This window comes from Amblyomma mixtum, chromosome 3 (genome assembly GCF_055824585.1).
Source record: "Amblyomma mixtum isolate Tamu chromosome 3, ASM5582458v1, whole genome shotgun sequence".
Classification (NCBI taxonomy): Eukaryota; Metazoa; Arthropoda; class Arachnida; order Ixodida; family Ixodidae; genus Amblyomma; species Amblyomma mixtum.
In genome coordinates, this window is record NC_143014.1 from 287,192,944 (window position 1) to 287,208,141 (window position 15,198).

Here is a 15,198-nt window from a genome sequence, read left to right on the forward strand (position 1 = left end):
CGAGCGCAGCAGTACCATCTGTGCCGCAGGAGTACAGGCCCCGCATGAGCAAAGCGCACGTGTGGCGTACGCCAAACAATCGGCCGCTCTGTTACCACTGCGGGGAGCCCGGGCACATCCTCCGCCACTGCCCCTACCGCAGAATGGGTTTAAGAGGGTTTTCACCTGACGCACCTCGACCGCGCTACGGTGAAAGGCCACGGGATATCGAGCTGTACCTGGCTGATAACGTGCAGTCCTCGACCCCGCAGCGGCGCCAGTCCAGATCGCCATCCCCAAGGCGGTTCTCTTCGCCCGGCCGCCCATCGACCTCTGGCCAGTTCAGAGGTGCGTCCCCTCGTCGGGAAAACTGAAGACGGCGTCCTCCGGGGGTAGGGCCGCCGCTACTGGACCGTGTCAAGAGCCTCCATTCGAAGATTCGCCGCGACGCTCCGACCGACGACGACCTGACCCGACGACCTCAACGACGCGCTGCGACCGACTGGTTTCTGCCGAAATTCCGGTATCCGCTGACAACCACGACGTTACTGCACTGGTGGATACCGGCGCCGATTTTTCTGTAATGAGCAGTCGGTTAGCCACGGCCCTGAGGAAGGTACTGACCCCTTGGTCTGGGCCGCAGATCCGGACAGCTGGTGGCCACGTCGTAACTCCGATCGGTGTCTGCACTTCGCGCATCCAGATCCGCGGAGTTACTTTCCCTGGTTGCTTTGCTGTGTTACCCGATTGCTCCAAGGACCTCATACTCGGTTTGGATTTTCTTCAAGAGTACGGTGCCGTTATCAATCTACAGGAGCTCATCGTGTCGTTTTCCACCCAAGGCCCTGTCGACGACGATACCTAGCCACGCAGGGCTAAGCTATGCGTCTGTGCCGACCAGGTAGTAATCCCGTTAAGAGCCAGCATGTTTGTTACCGTAGAGTGCGATAACAGCCCCAGCACTCGTGGCATCGCTGAAACCAACATCTCGCTGCTCCTTGGTCGGCAAGTCTGTGTTTCTCGCGGAATTATTGAATTGAACAGTGGGCGAACGGAACTTCTGGTGACCAATTTTGGTTCTGAACCTCAGTGTTTGCCTGGCAGAACAGCTATTGCGTATTTCGAAGAACTTTGTGAATTCGCGGGACAGCACGCGTTGTCCGAAATCCCGGCATCAGTGGAGGCACCGACCACTCCCATAAAGACCGACGTCAACCCGAACCTCCCGTCTCATCAGAAACGCTGCCTGGAGAGCATTATCGACTCTTTCCGCGACTGTTTTGCCTCGACCTCTAAAGTTAGGCAGACTCCGCTCACAAAGCATCGCATTATTGTTGACGCAAATCAGCGACCGTTATACCAGCCGCCTTATCGGGTTTCTTCGAAGGAACGTGACGCTATTCGCCGACAAGTTCAAGAAATGCTCCAGGACGACGTGATGCAGCCGTTGACGAGCCCGTGGGCATCGCCTGTTGTTCTTGTGGCGAAAAAGGATGGCACCCTAAGGTTCTGTGTTGATTACAGGCGTCTCAACAAAGTCACCAAAAAGGACGTTTATCCTCTGCCGCGGATTGATGACTCCCTGGACAGGCTACGCCACGCCACGTATTTCTCGTCACTAGATTTACGTAGTGGCTATTGGCAGATCGAGGTGGACGAGCGCGACCGGGAAAAGACCGCCTTTATTACACCGGATGGTCTGTACGAATTCCGGGTGCTCCCTTTCGGACTGTGCTCGGCTCCTGCCACCTTCCAGAGAATGATGGACACCGTGCTTGCCGACCTCAAATGGCAGTCCTGCCTCGTCTACCTGGATGACGTTGTCATCTTCTCCGCTACGTTCGAAGAGCACCTGAGGCGCCTGCGCACCGTGTTCGCAGCCATTCGTTCAGCCGGTCTTTCCCTCAAGCCCGAAAAGTGTCACTTCACTTTCCAGGAGTTGAAGTTTCTGGGCCACATCGTGAGCGCTAAGGGGGTAAGCCCTGATCCCGATAAGACAGCCGCCGTCGCTGCTTTTCCCATGCCAACCGATAAGCGAAGTGTGCGCCGCTTTCTGGGCCTCTGCGCCTATTATCGGCGTTTTGTGCGGAACTTCTCCCAGATTGCTGAGCCCTTCATCCGCCTCACAAAAGATGCCGAACCGTTCTTCTGGGGCCAGGAGCAACAACAGGCCTTCGAAGACCTCCGCAGTCGTCTGCAAAGTACGCCCATCCTTGGCCACTTCGACGAGTAAGCCGACACTGAACTGCACACAGACGCCAGCAACATCGGCCTCGGTGCGGTCCTTGTGCAATGGCAGGATGGTCTCGAACGCGTAATCGCATACGCAAGCCGCACCTTGTCACGCTTGGAGGCGAACTATTCCACTACTGAAAAAGAATGCCTGGCAATTGTGTGGGCAGTGACCAAATTTCGTCCATATTTATACGGCCGCCCGTTTCGAGTTGTCAGTGATCACCATTCGCTGTGTTGGCTAGCGAACCTGAAAGATCCCTCGGGGCGGCTTGCACGCTGGAGCCTTCGTCTTCAAGAGTTCGATGTCACCATCGTTTATAAGTCCGGTAGGAAGCACAGTGATGCCGACTGTCTGTCTCGTGCCCCTGTCGAGGACAACCGAGCTGATCCCGACGACGATTCTGTAATTCTCGGCGCCATCTCCACGTCCGTCCTCACTCAACACCAAAGAGACGACAGTGAACTCCGGCCTCTCATTGAGTATCTTGAAGGAAGCGCAGAGTCGCCCCCGCGACTCTTCTCACGTGGTCTGTCGTCATTCTGTTTGCGCGATGGCGTTCTGTATAAGAAAAACTACCTCCCGACGGAAGCTGTCTATCTGCTCGTCGTACCTGCGGCTTTGCGCGAAGAAGTCCTGCAGGCGTGCCATGATGACCCATCTTCTGGTCACCTGGGTTTTTCTCGCACTTTGGCGCGGATACGCCAAAAGTACTACTGGCCCAGGGTTGCGGCAGTTGTACAGCGTTACGTCTGAACTTGCCGCGAGTGCCAACGTCGCAAGACGCCACCGACTAAGCCTGCCGGACTACTACAGCCCATTGATCCGCCACAAGTCCCCTTCCACCAAGTCGGCATGGACTTACTCGGCCCCTTTCCGCAGTCCTCGCTGGGTAACCGCTACATTGTGGTGGCCACCAACTACCTCAGCCGGTACTGTGAAACTAAAGCTCTTCCCCGTGGTACCGCTGACGAAATTGCGAACTTTTTCGTTCAAAACATTGTGCTTCGTCATGGTGCCCCCTCGTCGTTATAACTGACAGGGGAACGGCGTTCACCTCGGCCCTCACAAAGGAGGTTATGCGCCTTAGCGGCACGAGTCACCGAAAAACAACCGCTACCACCCTTAAACGAACGGACTCACCGAACGGCTCAACAAGACGATCGCCGACATGATCTCCTTGTATGTTGACGCAGACCACCGGAACTGGGATGCCATACTCCCTTACGTCACTTTCGCCTATAACACTGCACTACAGGAAACGACGCGTTTCACTCCGTTTCGTTTAGTGCATGGTCGCGAAGCCACCACCATGCTGGATGCAATGTTGCTTCCAACTAGTACTACCTCAACTGTTGTGGGTGCTGACCACTTCGTACGTCACGCCGAGGCCGCCCGCCAACTCGCTCGACAGCGCATCCGGCACCAGCAAGCCCACGACGCTCGCCGCTATAACCTCCGCCACAGAGCTGTTAGTTACCAGCCCGGCGAACAAGTCTGGGTTTGGAGCCCAATCCGCATGCGTGGACGCTCCGAAAAGCTTCTGCGCCGATATTTCGGCCCCTACGAAGTACTCCGCCAAGTAAGTGAGGTGAACTATGAGGTCCTTCCCCAAGGAACAGTTCGCTCCTCCAGACGGCCGACCTCCGAAGTTGTCCATGTCGCACGGATGAAGCCATACCACGCCCGCTAGCGCTACAGGCATGTCTACACCTACCGCCGGACACATGCAGCGTCCCTTCTCTTCGTGCTGCCCATTGCTGCGGCACCGAGTCGGTGCCCTTCAGAGAGGGGGAGCATTGCCACCGTCCGACCAATCAGTGGCGCCGTACCGCGGCCGAACTGTTTAAGCAGGGACTTGCCAAGCCTTGGGCATTCGAGGTGATCGAAGATCGTCGTCTTCCTCGCTCGAGCTGCCTGCTGGCTGGCACGCCCACCTCGTCTAATTAGAACCTGGGCTATTTCTTCACCCGTTTGTCGGTGACAATATATATTCACGCCCGACCGGAGAGTTGATAAATGCACGAAATCGGCTTCTAATTTTGATCAGATACAACAAAGGCTGTGGTCCTTATCTTAATTTAAACGCAAATCACCCCGACCCGAGAGATTTGTCAAAAATCAGCGCAGAAAGCGAAAGCTGCGCACTGATCCGCGTGCTGACACATGATACCTCGCATGGCGTTTTGTGTTACTAAAACGTTGGGACGGAGTAAAAAACATAGAAAAGCGAAAAGCTGGAACGCACCTAGTTCTGGCACGCATCGTAGTGTCTTTTCACAGTGGAGAGGGTAGCGCAACACTGCATCGGCATTTTGCTTTTCAAACGAAGCGCAGCCGTTTTAACCCAACGCTGGGCAGCGGTTTCGGTTTCTGTACCGTACCAACATGGAGGACTTAGTTCTCGGAGCGCTTAGAGATGGCTCTGCGCATTTCGCATATCGTCTATTGTCTCTACAGATATACCACACACAGCACATGTGTAATCATCTTCGTTAAATTTGTTTTTGTAGCTGTGCGTCCTAAGACACCCTGACCTAGCTTCAAAGAGTAGGGCACTACCTCTTGAGTTATCATAGAAAAATTCTTTCCTGATGGACCCTGCTCCGCATCGCCCCCGCGCCTGTGTGGTCGGTGCTTGTACTAGTGGGCGAACAAGATCTTTGCGCGCTCTCCGCCGCGGCGGGCGGTCATTGTCAACACTTAGATTATTCTTACACCGTGGTCAGGTCAGAAGCCGAGAGTATCTGTCAGAAGTGCCGGTAAAATTGCGGCACACAAAAAATGCAGTAGAGATGCCTCATCTGACTGAAAGTTTTGCATTAAAAATTTACTACTCGTCAGAAAGCTATTACTAACAAAGCTGCATGCTTTTCTGCGTGTGGTTTGGGGACCAGAGACCGCATTGCTCATTAAGTCGGGAATATCAGTAAGGCTAATGCCATGCTAAGGCTAATGCGGTGCGTGTGGCACCGCATGAATACCATTAAAACTTAAGCAGTAAGCACTAATGCCATCAAGTTTGCCCGTGTGGCACTTGTATAACACTACTTGAAAACTTTTCAATTTTTTTGCACTCAAAAACTGATGAAAATGAAGCTGTGCTGCCACTGTTCGTGGATTTGACAAAATCATTTGACACTGCTGAGAGATCTGCTACTGCATATGATAGCAAATTTATTTCGTAGTCATCTGCGTTTGCATTGAAAAGCTACTTTGAGAACCGTGAAGAGACGGCCACAATTAGCGAAAGTTATAGCGATATAAGGTTAACAAAGTGGCAGTGCCCTAAAGTTCTTAACTTAGGCCTTTATTAATGATTATGTATATGACCTTGGCATGCTAAATTTGAATTGCCTAATATATTAATTCGAAGATGACACGGAATTGGCCCGGACTCATGCAATCATTCATGGGGCATGTACATACTTATTTTTTGTCTGATGTTGACAACATTAAGAGCTGGTTAGAGAAAAATTTCATGTTTGTTGGCGAATAAATATAGCTATTTTGCTTCCTCAATCCCCACAAGAGACTGGATGTTGAAAGACCAACAATCTCGTATAGTGAGACATGTACGTACTTACCGCACGAACGGTCGACTGCGTATCTTGGATGACGCCAGCCCCGCCCAGCGTCGGCTGCTGTAGCCGAGACAATGCTCTCGGTAGGTTTGCGGTGGCTGGAGATAGCTCGAGAGCAGATCGATTTGAAACTTGTCTTTCGCTTCTGTCTGACCAGTGCGGGCTCTTGACGGGCCCGTTTCGCCACGTTTCGCTCGTTTGTTGCTGTCTCACGGACGCGCAGAAACACGTTGCAGTTTGTTTATTTCGGAAACCCGACATGGCGTGCGACAGTTTACGCGCGTTTCCAGGTGGCCTCAAAGCTTCCGCTTGAAAGAAATAAATATCAGGAAAAGCAGAGCACACGCGAGTTCGGGGTGTTTGTAAGATTGGATAAGAAATAAATCTGCCGCTTACAGCTGTACATGTTCTTCGTTTTCCATTCTCTGATACCGCGCACAGGCGTCTTCTCAAAGGTTGGTGTCCGGCTTTCACCTTTACATTCTGCATACATCCTGGCGTGTCGGTTCAAAAGAGCTGCACAGATCCTGAGCAAGAATAACCACGAACAATCGTTTGCTTTGCTGTCCCTAATCTCTATTTCAAGTGGCAGCTTTGAGGACAAATTTTAAAGGCGCACGAACTGAGCAAACATGTTTTCCCTAGAGTTGCCTAGATGAGCAAACAACATGTTTTCCCTGCGCGCGTGAGACTGCTGCAACAAGCGAAACGTAGCGAAAAGGCCAAGCGCGCACTCTCGCCGTCGGTCTGACACAGCTAGACACAATTCAAATCGAACTGCGCTCCAGCTATCGTCAGCCGCCGCAAACATACTGCGCCTCGGCTCCAGCAGCCAACGCTCCGTGGCGCTGGGGTCTGTTCAAGCCACAATGTCGAGCGTTCGTGTTAAGCGTCCTGACGGCGGTACTAACCGCATGTGCATCCTCCTGCCAACCAACGACCACAATTGCGCGCGACATCACGTGCGACACACCCAGAACAATTACATTCTCAGATTAAGAAACATCGTGATCATAGTCATAACTGACAGCCACGACAAAGAATAAACGCATAGACATACACCGACCTTAAGGGGTATAGAGTTTCATGATGCGCTTTCGTGCAACAATCAGGTCGAGACCATGGGCCGAAAGCTCAGGACTTAGTCAGCACAGCTATGGCATATTAGAAGCTGCACAAAACTTTATCAGAGAAAATTGTAGTGCGTCTCTTGGTGATTTACGTTATGGAATTCCTTTGTTTGGAAAGCTTTGGAAAGCTGAGCATTGACAAAGACCGGTATCTGCTTCAACCTCACTTTTTTTCTAGACGAGTTGATCATCAGTGGAAGATCCGAGAGATTAAGTGTCGCACAGATGTTTACAAAACCTCATTCTTTCCACGGACGATCAATGAGTGGAACAGGCTACCAGCCGACGTCATTGAGTGCTGCACGGAAGGTCAATTCCGCGCATTCTTATCTGATGTATGACGTGGTGCGCAGTTGTCTTGCGCGTGTCTTTTTCATTTCATTAGTGTTATTTTATTTGTGGAGCGTGGTTGTCTTCCTTCAGTGCATGCTTTTCCTCTTCTATTAGTTGTGTGATTGTATTTCTGTTATTATGTGTACTTTCGGCCAAATGAGCAGAAGTTATTGTCCCCCCCCCCTGCAATAACGCCCTCGGGCGCTGCAGGTATCTGTAATAAATAAATAAATAGATTATGCCGGGCACCTTCAAGAATCAAACGAATCAAATAATTTAAAAATCTCTAAAAAATGTTCCAATTGGTGCTTCAACGAATGTCATGAACTATAATGACATAGCCAAGCTTGCAGACGTTTTACCCATAGCGGAGTTACATGATTACGTGATACTGCTACGATTTGTCATCCTACGTCATGGACCTCCGCAATCAGTTCCAACGCCACCGGTTTACTTCAGATATCCTGGAAAAATTCAGCTTGTGTGTGTATAATTTCATAAACTCGACACTCTTCCACCTTCAAGCAAACGGCTTGAAGGAGCGCACGAGCCGGACAATTGCTAACATGCTTACCATCTATATCGTATGCGATCACAAGACCTGGGTCATCATTCTGCCATCTATCACGTTTGCCTTCAACTTCGCGGCGCACGAGACGAACGGCTACAAGCCATTATCCGTCCTCTACGCAGCTTCTCCTCGCCACACTCCCGAAACTACCTTCCCACTTTTTCATCCTTGACGATCTTTGCATAGCCCAAACCCTCTATGTGGCCGAAGAAACCCCCCGACTAGCAGTTGAAGCGTTCACGGCAACTCGTTGTAGGTCGGCATCCGTGTCTTCATCCTCGACAAATTTGTAAGGATGCAGCGACGAAGCGACCGCAGCGCATGGGCGCAGCGCATTGTTTTTCTCATACAGTATGCGCCAGCGTGGTGTAAAGCACTCGAGCAGTGCATTAGACTGCGCGGTGTCTGCATGCACGCGGCAGCAGCGCAGAAGGCGCATATCCGATTGGGTAGGTAACGCATGCTACATGACCGGATGGGCCAGCAGACATAACTCTTGACAAGTTTTCTAATTTCTTATATTCCTGCCACTGGTAGACCACCGGCCGTGTGCAAAAGTTTTGCTTTCCGCGCTGCCCCCGTCACGTCCTTACCTCGCTTTCCTTCTACTTCAAAAACTTCGCCCAGCTGCCAGGAACACTCGAAAGACGAATGCGCCTATATGGGAGAGAAGAGGGAGTAAGCTGCCCTTAGTGGAATTCCGTTCATAAAAGAGAGTGCGCCACACGCATCGATTGACTTTTAGCCTGTCTGGGCGCTCTTGGCCGGCATCGAACTGCAATTTCGGTGCCGCCATTATTATAGTTTTTTGGGTGCCGACACTGCCTTTGGGGGAGATCACGAGGGCTGTTAAACGCTCTGGTCTGTGCTCTGGAGGGAAGCACGCGTTTTTCCACTTCGGGGCGAGTTTACTGCGCCTTCTCGTTCGTTGTAACCGAGCGGTGCGGTCCCGGTTGTTCGCTTTATCTGAGACGCAGTGCCATAACCATAATACGTTTTGACAAAAACACCCCCCTCTTTCGTAATAAACGAGCGTTTGTTATGACTGCGGGCGTTATAAGTGGACCGGATGGCGTACATACAAAAAAGTATTTCAACCATGAGTTTAAAACTGTAAAACCTAAAAGAAAATTCGACCTACGGAAAGCCAAGATTAGTAAACGTCACTGCTTATATAGTGTATCCTCATTTTATGCTCTTAGGCAATATCATTGCTTACAGTTTATTTTTATACTTTGCGTTAGCATTTCTGGCATGTCCATTGTATACTGTTTGTTTTGTGGATCATGCGTGGTGCAGCTATGCTTTGTTGAGCGTTATGTCGCCAGTTCATGTGATGTTTTCCCATTGTGTGCAAAGGAGTAGCCGGTGCCACAATTAGGCACCAACAACTTTTTGTCCTTGACAATAAAAAAACAAGCCAAGTGTCAGAATTTGGCATTAGCACACACAAAATACGGAAAAAGGCGGCGACTAATTTCTTTCCTATATTTAGTAATCAAGTTATATGAGGAGGACTTACGCTTTATTTCGATCACAAGTGCAAAGTGAGCTCTAAGAAACGTCTCTTTTTTGCAACTGTTGAACATTACATTCGTAACAATGTTCATGCCATTGCTACCTGATTTTTTTTGTATTTGTTTTGTGTGATGTCTGTCAAAAAATTGGACCTTGTGTTTTGCATGTCTACACAGCTGTCTGATGAGTTGTTGAAGATGCGTTACTAGGCGCATTTCGTTCAAACTTTGTTTCAAAATTTTTTTCTTGTTTTTTAGACGTTCAGAGAGGAAGACCATATTTTAGATTGCCCTACCGCAAACAAGCACAATGTGCTGAAATGGTGCAAGACTTTCAAAATGTAAATAAGTGGCAATAAAACATTTGCTACTACAGTTACAATGACTGCTACCTCCCGCTTCTACAATCCCTCAGCATGCTGTAATACATATCAGTAGTTCATTGCCGCACTACTAAAGATGAGTGAAGAGGCGACGTTCTGACGCTGTGGAATGTAGTACCAATATATAATGGGCATTTAGGCATATGGGACTGCGTGCTTTAAAATACGCGCGCTCCAAACACTGTATCAAATGTAGCCCTGACGTACTCTCACGTTAGGCACGTTATTAAGGCGAAAGCCTTTAATGCCTCATCGTTGTCGACAGAAGCTTGTCGACAGAAGGTTGTCAGCAGAAGGTTGTCAGCAGAGGAGTCACGCTTTTCGGTTGGTCGAAATGGTTATGACGTCAGAGTGAGTGGATTCGCAGTAATGAGGTCACCCACGGATGCCTGACGCCCCCTTTTGGAGCAGACGACAACTAATTAAATAGTTGTCGTCCGCTCCCACAGGGGGCGCAAGGCGTCCGTGGGTGACCACATTACATACCTCATTACTGAGAACAAAGCCATGGATACAACCGAACTCATCGAAGCAGAGAGAGAGAGAGAGAGAGAGTCGTGCTAAAGAAGCAGTCAGAGTCGGCAGTCAAAGTGTCTAGTTGTAATGTGTAGTCAAAGTGTGTGGTCGAATAAAGCACTAGTACAGCACAAACAGTCTCGCAGTCAATGCCAAACAGGGCGCCAGGAAATGCTTTCACCTTGCAGATCTTTAGAGAGCCAAAGCACCCCCTGATTTTTTTTTTCTTAGTTTAGCGTGGCCGACTCACGCGTCACAAATTAACCTTTGCAACATAGCAACGCGCTTCTAAGGAGGAGGCCTCGCTTTGGAGTGAATTTGCCTTTGCAGCATTTTTTCCAGCACGTTCACTAGTCATATATGGGGCATCAGGCTTTCGTTTTGTCTCATCTCACAGCAAAATCCACGAACGATAAATTTGCTTTGTTTTGTTTGTTTCAGCAGCGATTCTGCCGCTCCGAGGTGTAAAAAAGAATGTTCGTCGGTTGACAAAAACGATTTCCATTCTAAAAATCTGAAGGCGCCACTAAGCTGAAGTATGGTTGCGTCTCTGTCTCCATATAGGACAAACAGCGCAAAGTCCCGTGAAATGTTTGCGTTTAACGTACGTAGGCGTGCATAAGTTATTTTAGAGCTACCTAATGTTTCTTCAGTGTTCGGTACGGACACAGCGTCTGTTTATACTCTTTCGCAACCATATCAGCATTCGCCGCGAGCAAACTGCAAACAGACGAGGGGGCGCAAAGGAATGTGTTTAACACAGTCTTCTGATTTGCCGAGGAGGTGTTTAGCTGCCACAGTGCTGCAAGGAACTTATGAGATGGATCATAGACGCCCACACAGCAGCCAAACGTGAAAAAGACGGCGAAATTGAATTAAAAGGTATAGTGGGTAACTCAGCTGCCCTCCAGGTGCACTGCCCTCCAGCGATCTCCCCACCTCACCCCATCCTCCTAGCTAGGGGCAGCCCATCCACCCACCTACTGACACCCTTCACCTACCCACTACCACCAGCACACTTCTAAAAAATTCAGTCGCATGTGTGAAACCTCAAATTAGAGCAAACACGTTTAGTAGAGTAAATGCATCATCAATGATGAATTCAACTGCTTTCGCAGAATTGTCGGATTACATATCTGATCACCCAACGTGTAATTTTTTCAGGTCATTGATTGGATCTGTCAATGGCAAATGCACGGTTGTTGTTACACTGTGCATTGACACCGAACTAGAAGCAACTGTTGGCGCCAGAAAATTAGGGGCCAAGCCATCAGGGGTGTGTGTGCCTTATAACACTGTGTTGTTGCCGGCACTTCTGTCTCGCCCCAGGCTGTCACGATTGCTGAACTGACGTGGGCAAGCCGCAATGAATAGTGCGCATAAAGGCAAGAGGTCTTGAGAGCTCTGGCCCTGATATACAGACTCAAGTGCCAACTACTTCGAAACAGCTTGTGAGACTGAGTACAGGCGATAGTGCTCTGTTGCTGCACCTGTATCATGTGTTTCAGGAAAGTCCGTCACTTATTTAAAAAAAAAAAGGATCGGTCAGGTAAAGAGCAGCTTTTAGCGACATAGTAATACCAGTATTCGTGGACGGTTAGAAAAACGGCGTAACAAGTTAACACGTAGATTAAGTGAATTTTAAAAGTTAAGTTTTTACCTATTACCGATAGGCGCCAGATTGCAGTTAGAGATTTGTAGCCGGCCGTTAGGAATTGCCGCATCAGTTTTCGGAATTTCCAAAACGCGATTAACCTCGCCGCCGTGGCTGATCAATGTTGGGCCATTCCTGCGCAATTTTCGAATGCCGCGAGAAATGGCCCTACCTTGTTAAGCCACGGGAACGAGGTTAATCACGCTTTCGAAATTCCAAAAACTGATGCGGCTATTGCTAACGGCCGGCTACACATCTGTAATTGCAATCAGGCGCTTAACTCTAATAGTTAAGAGTTAACTATTAGAATTCAGTTAATTCTTTGCAGTTAACACGACTCTCCTTTTTTCTGAGGTTCGTCCACACGGCTATTACTGTCGAAAAAAGCTTCCGATGTGACTCCCAACACGCATGCAGAGCTTTCCAGGAAGGATAAATAAGCAGACAAGCGTGCCGGATTATGCAAATGAACGACAAGGACATTCCTGGGAGGCACAAAATTTCATGGACACCAGCGCACATGGGCTTAGCAGGGAATGAGGCCGCAGACAGGGCCACTCGAGGCTACACGCACCGAGAGGCCCTGGACGGGCTCCTGCAGTTATCCGCGCCCAACCCATACGAGGAAAGGAATGCATACTTTAAACTAGAAAGGAGAAAAGTAGCTCCGCCCAGCAAAACACTCAACAGGGCACAGGCAGCAGCCTGGTGGGCCTACAGGGCGTGAACTGCCACAACATAGCAAAATACTATACAATTGGGCCAGAAAACTACGATAGGTTATGCACTCAGTGCCGACAAATCTCGAACTTCTACCACGCAGTTTGGGCATATAGCAAAGCAAACTCCGATATTGAGGAAAGCAGGAGGAGTCTTGAGCAATTGGAGGCGGTACTAGCCAGCTCGGACCCCTCGACCCAGCTTCACCTGGTGAAGAGAGTCGGCGGGCACCAACCGCCCTCAGACTACCGGACTTGGGAGATACATCCCCTTGAACTCAAAAGATGAATAGAATGTTTTGTCTCTCCCTCTACCTCAAAAATCCGCTTTTTAAAATTAGTGGCGGGCTTCCCTGAAACACCTGGTATGTGGTCTCAAGGAGCATCTAACAAACATGATTGGCAGTTTTCTGGAGAATGAGCTTTCGGAGCCAGATTTAAGACCCTATTTTGAACTTAAGGGCAGCATATGTGCCAGTACCACCGCGAAATGCAACTTATATCCGCTATCGTGGCCCTGGAACGAGCATCTTGAGTGGCAAAAATGGCAGCTTGACCACCTTTCAAGCGTATCTGCGATGTGTTGAGCGCGAATAAGGAGTCGCTGCTGACGCGGATGACGAATTCTTGAAAGTCAAGTGGGCTGGACCAAATGGCGCATCGATCGATGGACTTCTCTGCTGCATGAAGGCTGATGTCGGCAGTTTTACAAATTTTGTTATTACGGTTGCCTTCATCTGCGCCAGCAGGAGTATGTCCAGTGTGGAAGGACGCCCTTGCTTCAAAGCGGAGCAAAATTGTCCCCGCCCACACTGAAGCTAAGTTGTGGGTCAAGAAAGAAATTTGAAGTTTGAAGGATCTGCGGCCAGAGCGCATGTTTTCTCGCGTCAAAGCCAAAGATAAATTGAGAAGTAATTCCATGACATTGCTAAGGTAACTTCAATGCAACGCCATTACTCTTTGTGGGCAGTAATGTAACTTAATTATCACTTGCGAGACGTCTATGAAACTATTATAATTAATTACTTTTGAAAATAAATTTTACATTGTATACCAACTAGTGCTATACCTCTTACCCAGATGCATAGAATGAATGCAGTAAGATATTTCTTAGTGCAGTAGAGTATTTTTCCAATTTTTTTCGCTGAGTTTCTGTCAGAAGATTTCCCACAGGAGTCCACGTCTTCTTCTGGGCTGTCTTCTTCCTCAACTTGTTGTCCTTACAGGCTCAGCTGTACGACATATTTACCTAACTACGCAGTTCCCATACAAAAATGAGCCTTGAATTTCCATCGACAGTTTTTGGGCCTTCCTTTGATTAAATGGCCTTTGAGCGAAATGCGTACAGTTCTGAAGTTCACTCATCCATTTAATACGCGAAATTTACCTTGAGCACTTTACAACGAAATATTAACTGGGTGACTATTCTTGAATTTTCGTTCTGTGATAGTTGTGGCAGCCGCAGCCGCGCGCCTCGTCTCGCTGTCCTCCGTCGTACCCATGCCATCGTTCCCGTAAGACGGCGGCGGTCGTCTGTGATCAAGTGCCGTGTGTTCCTTGATTATGGGCCGTACTAGAAGCTTGTGCGTCCACGTGTATCTGTCAGCGTGACATATGAAGTGCACGGCGAGTCTGAGTCGATGTAGCGTCTTCCTCGGTGTCCACTTCGTTGTCTTTGGATGGCTTAAAGGTTGCTGTGCTGGCGCTGGCATGCGAAAAGCATTTGAGAATTTCTTCCCTGTGCGTCGTCGCTACCTTGTTTGCGTCGATAATGTCTTGCATTTTGTCCTGATAACAGCGTGGTTTCGGAGGTGCGAGAACATGGAAACCATTCTATGGCGACATGATTTTTCCAACAGGTTAGAGCCATGCATGTTGAGGAACATGTTATTTTTTTCTTTTTTTAAAACAGCAGCTTAGTGTACTCCGATATTGGCTGTTCACTACTAGAATAAAGAGGTTCTTGCTTCGTGCTGGCTACTGATATGTCATAGTTTTACTGTATGGATCCTGAAAAATTAACATTCTAAACATTCCTCGCCAGGCGAAAAATGGCTAGTTCTTCCGCAATGCTTGACAGCTCTCTAAAGTCAAATAGAGTACAAATGTGATTGCTAGGAGCCACGTTTTATCATTCCTGTTTTGTGCAGGCAGTCATTTCACACCACGCTACGTCTTCATTTCTTTCACTTTGTTAGCTCTAACGCCAGGTTGCCTGCTTCAGGACACTGAGGTCAGAGGCGCAAACCGAGAGGGAACCGTCTATTCTGTTGAACGTTTTTCGGAAGAGTGTGCATTATTTTTATACGCGACTCTTCCGACCCTTTGGGTTTTTTTCTTCGCTATCCATGCGAATGCAGCACGCGTCGAGAGCCCCTGATCCGTGGACAGCGCTAGTACTCAAGCCGCTTAGGCGGCCGTGCCGTGCTGCAGGTGCTGATGGCTTCGCTGCGCTCGCTGTCTCAGTGCTCAAAGAAATGCTGAAAGCGCGAGCGCTTCGGGTTCTAAATGCTCCGCGAGGGTCGCCGATGCGGCGATCGCCGTTTTGCAATCCACTGGTGATCGCTTTCTCCGCCGTC

General features: G+C 49.2%; 1 long non-coding RNA gene across 1 annotated transcript in view; it reads right to left on the reverse strand.

The window, feature by feature from the left end:
* The window catches only part of LOC149355089 (uncharacterized), a 111,995-nt gene extending 105,500 nt beyond the window's left edge, over positions 1-6,495 (reverse strand). The window contains exon 1 of the long non-coding RNA XR_016289693.1: positions 5,800-6,495. This is a non-coding gene — a long non-coding RNA (uncharacterized LOC149355089). The remainder of the gene's footprint in view (positions 1-5,799) is intronic.
* Between the last annotated feature and the right edge of the window lie 8,703 nt (positions 6,496-15,198).